Source organism: Notolepis coatsorum, assembly GCF_963971535.1.
Source record: "Notolepis coatsorum genome assembly, chromosome: 5".
NCBI lineage: Eukaryota > Metazoa > Chordata > Actinopteri > Aulopiformes > Paralepididae > Notolepis > Notolepis coatsorum.
In genome coordinates this window covers 64343128-64351859 of record NC_140169.1, presented here as the reverse complement: position 1 = coordinate 64351859, position 8732 = coordinate 64343128, and positions in this window count along the sequence as shown.

Sequence of the window (8732 nt, the reverse complement as noted above, 5' to 3'; positions counted from 1 at the left end):
GTTGTTTCAAGTAATTGTACATACTTGTTTTGCATTTATTGTATATTTATTGTGTTTTTTATGTATTTATTATATATGTATGCTCGACATCATTGAAAATGAGGGCTTGCCCTCAATGAATTATCAAAATGGTAAATGGCTGCATTTATATAGTGCTTTTATCCAAAGCGCTTTACAACTTGTTCCTCACATTTACCCATTCACTCACACATTCACACACGACAGCGGAGGCGACCATGCAAGGTGCCAACCTGCTCATCAGGAGCAGTTAGGGGTTAAGTGTCTCGCTCAAGGACACTTCGACAAGCTGCCCAGGAGGAGCGGGAAACAAACTGGGAACCTCCGGATTACCAGACGACTGCTCTATCCCCCGAACCACGGTCGCATCCCGAAATAAAGATTGAATGAATAAAATTAATGAATGTGCCCAGAGGCCCTTGATTGGTCCTTGATTATACATGTAAACGAAACGGATGCATGATGACACAGATGACAGTTACTGCAGCTCACCTCAAGATGGCGCCAATAATTAAGCTATAGAAACAAAATTCACATTAGTCAAAGAGTAAATAGTGAGAAGCAGGGATTGTGTGCTGTGTCAACATGTACGTAACTAATATGTCATAAGAATCAATATGCACATAACACAGAATTCCTTCTTTTTTTGGTTTGTCAAGAATAATTCATACTGCAAATATTTTATTTAATAATCATTCCCATCTTCTTTTTTATTTTTTTTTAATCTTTTCCCCCCTCCTTTTTCCTCCGTTTTTCTCCCATCCCAATGTTAGTCGTTATGCCAATTCCCAATCCCCTTCCTGGTCGCTGGGCACTCTACCCCCTACAGTCGGTCTGGGAGAGTGGAGGCTATCACGTGCTTCCTCCAACACACGTCCAGCCAATCAACCGCTTCTTTTCACCTGGCAGCGCGGACTCTCACTGAGAGGGTGTAACGTGTGGAAGGATCACACTACCCCCCTTAGATCCTTCCCTCGCTGAGCAGGCGCCCCGACCGAACTGTAGGAGTCGCTGTTTACAACGACCAGCCAAGCTGGTAGCAATGCCGAGAGCTGGGCTCGAACCCAGCATCTCCTGCACTAGTGGCGAGCGCCACTTAGCCGCCATCATAGGCATGTATTGATTGTTGTAGCCTACATGCACATCTGTCACATAACATGCAATACAGGGATTAGTGTAATGAATCGAGCACGATCCAAGTTCAAGGTAAGAACAAGCCAATGAAACAGCCCATTTCAAACAATGCATCTGTACAAAGTACAATTATTATTATTATTATTATTATTATTATTATTATTATTATTATTATTATTATTATTATTATTATTATTATTATTATTATTATTATTATTATTATTATTATTATTATTATTATTATTATTATTATTATTATTATTATTATGTATGCTCCTGCCCTGGGGTCACAGCCAACCAACCAGGGTCGTTGTTCCCACTAAGTACACCGGGCAGAACACAGACAGTAGGTGGTGGTGCCTTCATGAACCATCTCAGTGTAGGAAAGGTGACGTCCTCCGTCGGTTCCGTCCATGTCGGGCCGGTTCTGTAGAGTCAAACACCTGATGGAGAGGGAACCTCTATCTGTTCTGTAGAGTCAAACACCTGATGGAGAGGGAACCTCTACCTGTTCTGTAGAGTCAAACAACTGATGGAGAGAGAACCTCTATCTGTTCTGTAGAGTCAAACACCTGATGGAGAGGGAACCTCTACCTGTTCTGTAGAGTCAAACAACTGATGGAGAGAGAACCTCTATCTGTTCTGTAGAGTCAAACAACTGATGGAGAGGGAACCTCTATCTGTTCTGTAGAGTCAAACACCTGATGGAGAGGGAACCTCTATCTGTTCTGTAGAGTCAAACACCTGATGGAGAGGGAACCTCTATCTGTTATGTAGAGTCAAACAACTGATGGAGAGGGAACCTCTATCTGTTCTGTAGAGTCAACCACCTGATGGAGAGGGAACCTCTACCTGTTCTGTAGAGTCAAACACCTGATGGAGAGGGAACCTCTATCTGTTCTGTAGAGTCAAACACCTGATGGAGAGGGAACCTCTACCTGTTCTGTAGAGTCAAACACCTGATGGAGAGGGAACCTCTATCTGTTCTGTAGAGTCAAACACCTGATGGAGAGGGAACCTCTACCTGTTCTGTAGAGTCAAACACCTAATGGAGAGGGAACCTCTACCTGTTCTGTAGAGTCAAACACCTGATGGAGAGGGAACCTCTACCTGTTCTGTAGAGTCAAACACCTGATGGAGAGGGAACCTCTATCTGTTCTGTAGAGTCAAACACCTGATGGAGAGGGAACCTCTACCTGTTCTGTAGAGTCAAACACCTGATGGAGAGGGAACCTCTACCTGTTCTGTAGAGTCAACCACCTGATGGAGAGGGAACCTCTACCGGTTCTGTAGAGTCAAACACCTAATTTCGAAAAATGACATTACCCAGCTCAAGCCAGCTACTGTATAGGCATACAGCAAATTACTTGTGGATGCATTTCTCTTATTTTTCGGTTCGAGAAACTGAACCACAAAACTGAACGTTATTGGCACAAATTAGAACGCAGTTAGTTTATCTACAACGTTTAGCAAAAATTTCCATTGCAATCTGATTCAAAATGGCGACCCAGTCTCCATAATAAGAAATTAACTGTATTTACAGTAGATTTCATTCACGGTTCTTGCTGCACGCCTGGAGATACTAAATCCAAATTGAACTCTGCCATTGGAAAGAGTAGATTTGGCCCGATCCATAGATTATTTCTTTACAGAAAGGAAAACACATTGCAGTGTATGGCGGTTGATTTGTGTCAACGTAATGTTACAACCACAGCCAGGGTATCCCTCTCTCCTGTCTGACAGCAGGCCTCCACACCCTTATATGGGCAGCTTCCTGACTCCTCATCCCCACGCTGTCTACCCGGGTCATCCTACACACCTGAGACTCATCAGGTCATCACCGAGCCTGGATATGAGGCCGGCGCCCCTGCCACTCCTCGTCCGAGTGCTTCACCTGCCGTGGTACTAGGACTCTAACCTGTGTGCTTCCATTGTCTCTGAACCTGCCTTGCTCTAACCTTGCTCTCTCTGTGTGTAGGATGGCACACCCCCGGCCTACTCCCCACCCATGGATGTCACCAGCCTGGACGTAGCTTGGGATCACAGTCCTTCCTCTGTACATTTCACTATCTGCCTTGTCAAATGCGTGGTACCTAATTAAACACCCTACACCTGTGCCTTGTGTTCTGCTCTTGGGGTAGACGCCACCCTAACACCTAAGGATTAGCAGGACCAGGAGAAGGAGTAGACCACCCTACCGTCGCCGCCAGATTGTGTGCAGTTTTGTACAGGACGGATCAAGACTTCAGACGAGAGACCGCCGACGGCGTGCGCGGAAGGAACGTCTACGCAGATTAGAAATACTAATTCACAAATATACAAGTCCAAAATATATACGTTTGAACTTGGCGATCTTCGTGAGGCCCTCACATGTTTGTGTGAGCTCTTACACCCAAATGCGGCTCATATGGCCTCAAGAAGCGATACGTTCTGAACCAGAATTAAAAACCTCATTTGGGGCGTGGCCTCATAAAATCAGAACCCTATTCGTCGTCTATGGGGCGGCCCCAGGTTTCTACATCTCAGTTTGGACAATGGACCTATCTCAAACCCTGCCCTCTTTTCTTGATCCTCCAATCACAACTGTCGCTTACCTCGGACAAACTTTGGTCTATTCCCTCCTGGGCAACAGGAAGGAACGCAGGTGGAGTGTTAGAAACGGGTGGCATTCCCCTTTAATTCATTTAAGTGGGCAGTATGAGTTGTGGCAATGATGTTTACCACATATCCCAGGTCTGTTTACCGTCCCAGGTCTCACCCACCACCAGGTGGGGTCTCCATTTCACCCAATTTAAATGTGAAGAATAGGAAAATAGAGATTAATAGCTTACGTTGTATGTTCCGCTGAAGAGCGATGACGATGAGCCCACTGCCGGCACATCTCGTCTCTCTCGTCCCTAAATATTCATTAGGCCGTTTCTCTCGCTCTGGTCTCAAATCAGCCAAACTGTATTAAACTTTATTAGAGTGATTTGGCTGGCGGTCATAGATAAATCATGATTAAACCCAAAAACCAATCATTTCCAAGCTGTTAGGATCCCTCGCAGGGGGACTGGGAGAGAGAGAGAGGAGGACTGGGAGAGAGAGAGAGAGAGGAGGAGGACTGGGAGAGAGAGAGAGGAGGACTGGGAGAGAGAGAGAGGACTGGGAGAGAGAGAGAGGAGGACTGGGAGAGAGAGAGAGGAGGAGGACTGGGAGAGAGAGAGAGGAGGACTGGGAGAGAGAGAGAGGAGGACTGGGAGAGAGAGAGAGGAGGACTGGGAGAGAGAGAGAGGAGGAGGACTGGGAGAGAGAGGAGGAGGACTGGGAGAGAGAGGAGGAGGAATGGGAGAGAGAGAGGAGGAGGACTGGGAGAGAGAGAGAGAGGAGGACTGGGAGAGAGAGAGGAGGATGACTGGGAGAGAGAGAGGAGGATGACTGGGAGAGAGAGAGAGGAGGACTGGGAGAGAGAGAGGAGGACTGGGAGAGAGAGGAGGAGGAGGACTGGGAGAGAGAGAGGAGGATGACTGGGAGAGAGAGGAGGAGGAGGACTGGGAGAGAGAGAGAGGAGGACTGGGATAGAGAGAGGAGGACTGGGGGAGAGAGAGGAGGAGGACTGGGAAAGAGAGAGGAGGACTGGGAGAGAGAGAGGAGGACTGGGAGAGAGAGAGGAGGACTGGGAGAGAGAGAGAGGAGGACTGGGAGAGAGAGAGAGAGAGAGGAGGACTGGGAGAGAGAGAGGAGGACTGGGAGAGAGAGAGGATGACTGGGAGAGAGAGAGAGGAGGACTGGGAGAGAGAGAGTAGGACTGGGAGAGAGAGAGGAGGACTGGGAGAGAGAGAGAGGAGGAGGACTGGGAGAGAGAGAGAGGAGGAGGACTGGGAGAGAGAGAGGAGGAGGACTGGGAGAGAGAGAGAGGAGGAGGACTGGGAGAGAGAGAGGAGGAGGACTGGGAGAGAGAGAGGAGGACTGGGAGAGAGAGAGAGAGGATGACTGGGAGAGAGAGAGAGGAGGACTGGGAGAGAGAGAGAGGAGGACTGGGAGAGAGAGAGAGGAGGAGGACTGGGAGAGAGAGATAGGAGGACTGGGGGAGAGAGAGGAGGACTGGGAGAGAGAGAGGAGGAGGACTGGGAGAGAGATAGGAGGAGGACTGGGAGAGAGAGAGGAGGAGGACTGGGAGAGAGAGAGAGGAGGACTGGGAGAGAGAGAGAGAGAGAGAGGAGGAGGACTGGGAGAGAGAGAGAGGAGGACTGGGAGAGAGAGAGAGAGGACTGGGAGAGAGAGAGGCGGACTGGGAGAGAGAGAGAGAGAGGAGGAGGACTGGGAGAGAGAGAGAGGAGGGCTGGGAGAGAGAGATAGAGGACTGGGAGAGAGAGAGGGGAGGACTGGGAGAGAGAGAGAGGAGGAGGACTGGGAGAGAGAGAGAGGAGGACTGGGAGAGAGAGAGAGGAGGACTGGGAGAGAGAGAGAGGAGGACTGGGAGAGAGAGAGAGGAGGAGGACTGGGAGAGAGAGAGAGGAGGAGGACTGGGAGAGAGAGAGGAGGAGGACTGGGAGAGAGAGAGGAGGAGGACTGGGAGAGAGAGAGAGAGGATGACTGGGAGAGAGAGAGGAGGAGGACTGGGAGAGAGAGAGGGGAGGACTGGGAGAGAGAGAGAGGATGACTGGGAGAGAGAGAGGAGGAGGACTGGGAGAGAGAGAGGGGAGGACTGGGAGAGAGAGAGAGGAGGACTGGGAGAGAGAGGAGGAGGAGGACTGGGAGAGAGAGAGGAGGAGGACTGGGAGAGAGAGAGGAGGAGGAGGACTGGGAGAGAGAGAGAGAGGAGGACTGGGAGAGAGAGAGGAGCACTGGGGGAGAGAGAGGAGGAGGACTGGGAGAGAGAGATGAGGACTGGGAGAGAGAGAGGAGGACTGGGAGAGAGAGAGAGAGGAGGACTGGGAGAGAGAGAGAGAGGAGGACTGGGCGAGAGAGAGGAGGACTGGGAGAGAGAGAGGAGGACTGGGAGAGAGAGAGAGAGGAGGATTGGGAGAGAGAGAGGAGGACTGGGAGAGAGAGAGATGAGGACTGGGAGAGAGAGAGAGGAGGAGGACTGGGAGAGAGAGAGAGGAGGAGGACTGGGAGAGAGAGAGGAGGAGGACTGGGAGAGAGATAGGAGGAGGACTGGGAGAGAGAGAGAGAGGAGGACTGGGAGAGAGAGAGGATGAGGACTGGGAGAGAGAGAGGAGGAGTAGGACTGGGAGAGAGAGAGAGAGAGGAGGACTGGGAAAGAGAGAGGAGGACTGGGGGAGAGAGAGGAGGATGACTGGGAGAGAGAGAGGAGGACTGGGAGAGAGAGAGGAGGACTGGGAGAGAGAGAGAGGAGGACTGGGAGAGAGAGAGAGAGAGAGGAGGACTGGGAGAGAGAGAGGAGGACTGGGAGAGAGAGAGGAGGACTGGGAGAGAGAGAGAGAGAGAGAGAGAGAGAGAGAGGAGGACTGGGAGAGAGAGAGGAGGACTGGGAGAGAGAGAGAGGAGGACTGGGAGAGAGAGAGAGAGGAGGACTGGGAGAGAGAGAGGAGGACTGGGAGAGAGAGAGAGGAGGACTGGGAGAGAGAGAGAGAGAGAGAGGAGGACTGGGAGAGAGAGAGGAGGACTGGGAGAGAGAGAGGAGGACTGGGAGAGAGAGAGGAGGACTGGGAGAGAGAGAGAGAGAGAGAGAGAGGAGGACTGGGAGAGAGAGAGAGGAGGACTGGGAGAGAGAGAGGAGGACTGGGAGAGAGAGAGAGGAGGACTGGGAGAGAGAGAGGAGGAGGACTGGGAGAGAGAGAGAGGAGGAGGACTGGGAGAGAGAGAGAGAGGAGGACTGGGAGAGAGAGAGGAGGACTGGGGGAGAGAGAGGAGGACTGGGAGAGAGAGAGAGAGGAGGACTGGGAGAGAGAGAGAGGAGGACTGGGAGAGAGAGATAGAGGAGGACTGGGGGAGAGAGAGGAGGACTGGGAGAGAGAGAGGAGGAGGACTGGGAGAGAGAGAGGAGGAGGACTGGGAGAGAGAGAGGAGGAGGACTGGGAGAGAGAGAGGAGGACTGGGAGAGAGAGAGAGAGAGAGGAGGTTGACTGGGAGAGAGAGAGAGGAGGACTGGGAGAGAGAGAGAGAGGACTGGGAGAGAGAGAGAGGAGGACTGGGAGAGAGAGAGAGAGAGGAGGAGGACTGGGAGAGAGAGAGAGGAGGGCTGGGAGAGAGAGATAGAGGACTGGGAGAGAGAGAGGGGAGGACTGGGAGAGAGAGAGAGGAGGAGGACTGGGAGAGAGAGAGGAGGACTGGAGAGAGAGAGAGGAGGACTGGGAGAGAGAGAGATGAGGACTGGGAGAGAGAGAGAGAGAGAGGAGGACTGGGAGAGAGAGAGAGGAGGAGGACTGGGAGAGAGAGAGAGGAGGAGGACTGGGAGAGAGAGAGGAGGAGGACTGGGAGAGAGAGAGGAGGAGGACTGGGAGAGAGAGAGAGAGGAGACTGGGAGAGAGAGGAGGATGACTGGGAGAGAGAGAGGAGGAGGACTGGGAGAGAGAGAGAGGAGGACTGGGAGAGAGAGAGAGGAGGACTGGGAGAGAGATGAGGAGGAGGACTGGGAGAGAGAGAGGAGGAGGACTGGGAGAGAGAGAGGAGGAGGAGGACTGGGAGAGAGAGAGAGAGAGGAGGACTGGGAGAGAGAGAGGAGGACTGGGGGAGAGAGAGGAGGAGGACTGGGAGAGAGAGATGAGGACTGGGAGAGAGAGAGGAAGACTGGGAGAGAGAGAGAGGAGGACTGGGAGAGAGAGGAGGACTGGGAGAGAGAGAGGAGGACTGGGAGAGAGAGAGGAGGACTGGGAGAGAGAGAGGGGAGGACTGGGAGAGAGAGAGGAGGACTGGGAGAGAGAGAGAGGAGGACTGGGAGAGAGAGAGAGGAGAGGACTGGGAGAGAGAGAGAGGAGGAGGACTGGGAGAGAGAGAGGAGGAGGACTGGGAGAGAGAGAGGAGGACTGGGAGAGAGAGAGAGAGGAGGACTGGGAGAGAGAGAGGATGAGGACTGGGAGAGAGAGAGGATGAGGACTGGGAGAGAGAGAGAGAGGAGGACTGGGAGAGAGAGAGGAGGACTGGGGAGAGAGAGGAGGATGACTGGGAGAGAGAGAGGAGGACTGGGAGAGAGAGGGAGGACTGGGAGAGAGAGAGAGGAGGACTGGGAGAGAGAGAGAGAGAGGAGGACTGGGAGAGAGAGAGGAGGACTGGGAGAGAGAGAGGAGGACTGGGAGAGAGAGAGAGGAGGACTGGGAGAGAGAGAGAGAGGAGGACTGGAGAGAGAGAGAGGAGGACTGGGAGAGAGAGAGAGGAGGACTGGGAGAGAGAGAGAGGAGGACTGGGAGAGAGAGAGGAGGACTGGGAGAGAGAGAGGAGGACTGGGAGAGAGAGAGGAGGACTGGGAGAGAGAGAGAGAGGACTGGGAGAGAGAGAGAGGAGGACTGGGAGAGAGAGAGAGAGGAGGACTGGGAGAGAGAGAGAGGAGGACTGGGAGAGAGAGAGGAGGACTGGGAGAGAGAGAGAGAGGAGGACTGGAGAGAGAGAGGAGGAGGACTGGGAGAGAGAGAGAGGAG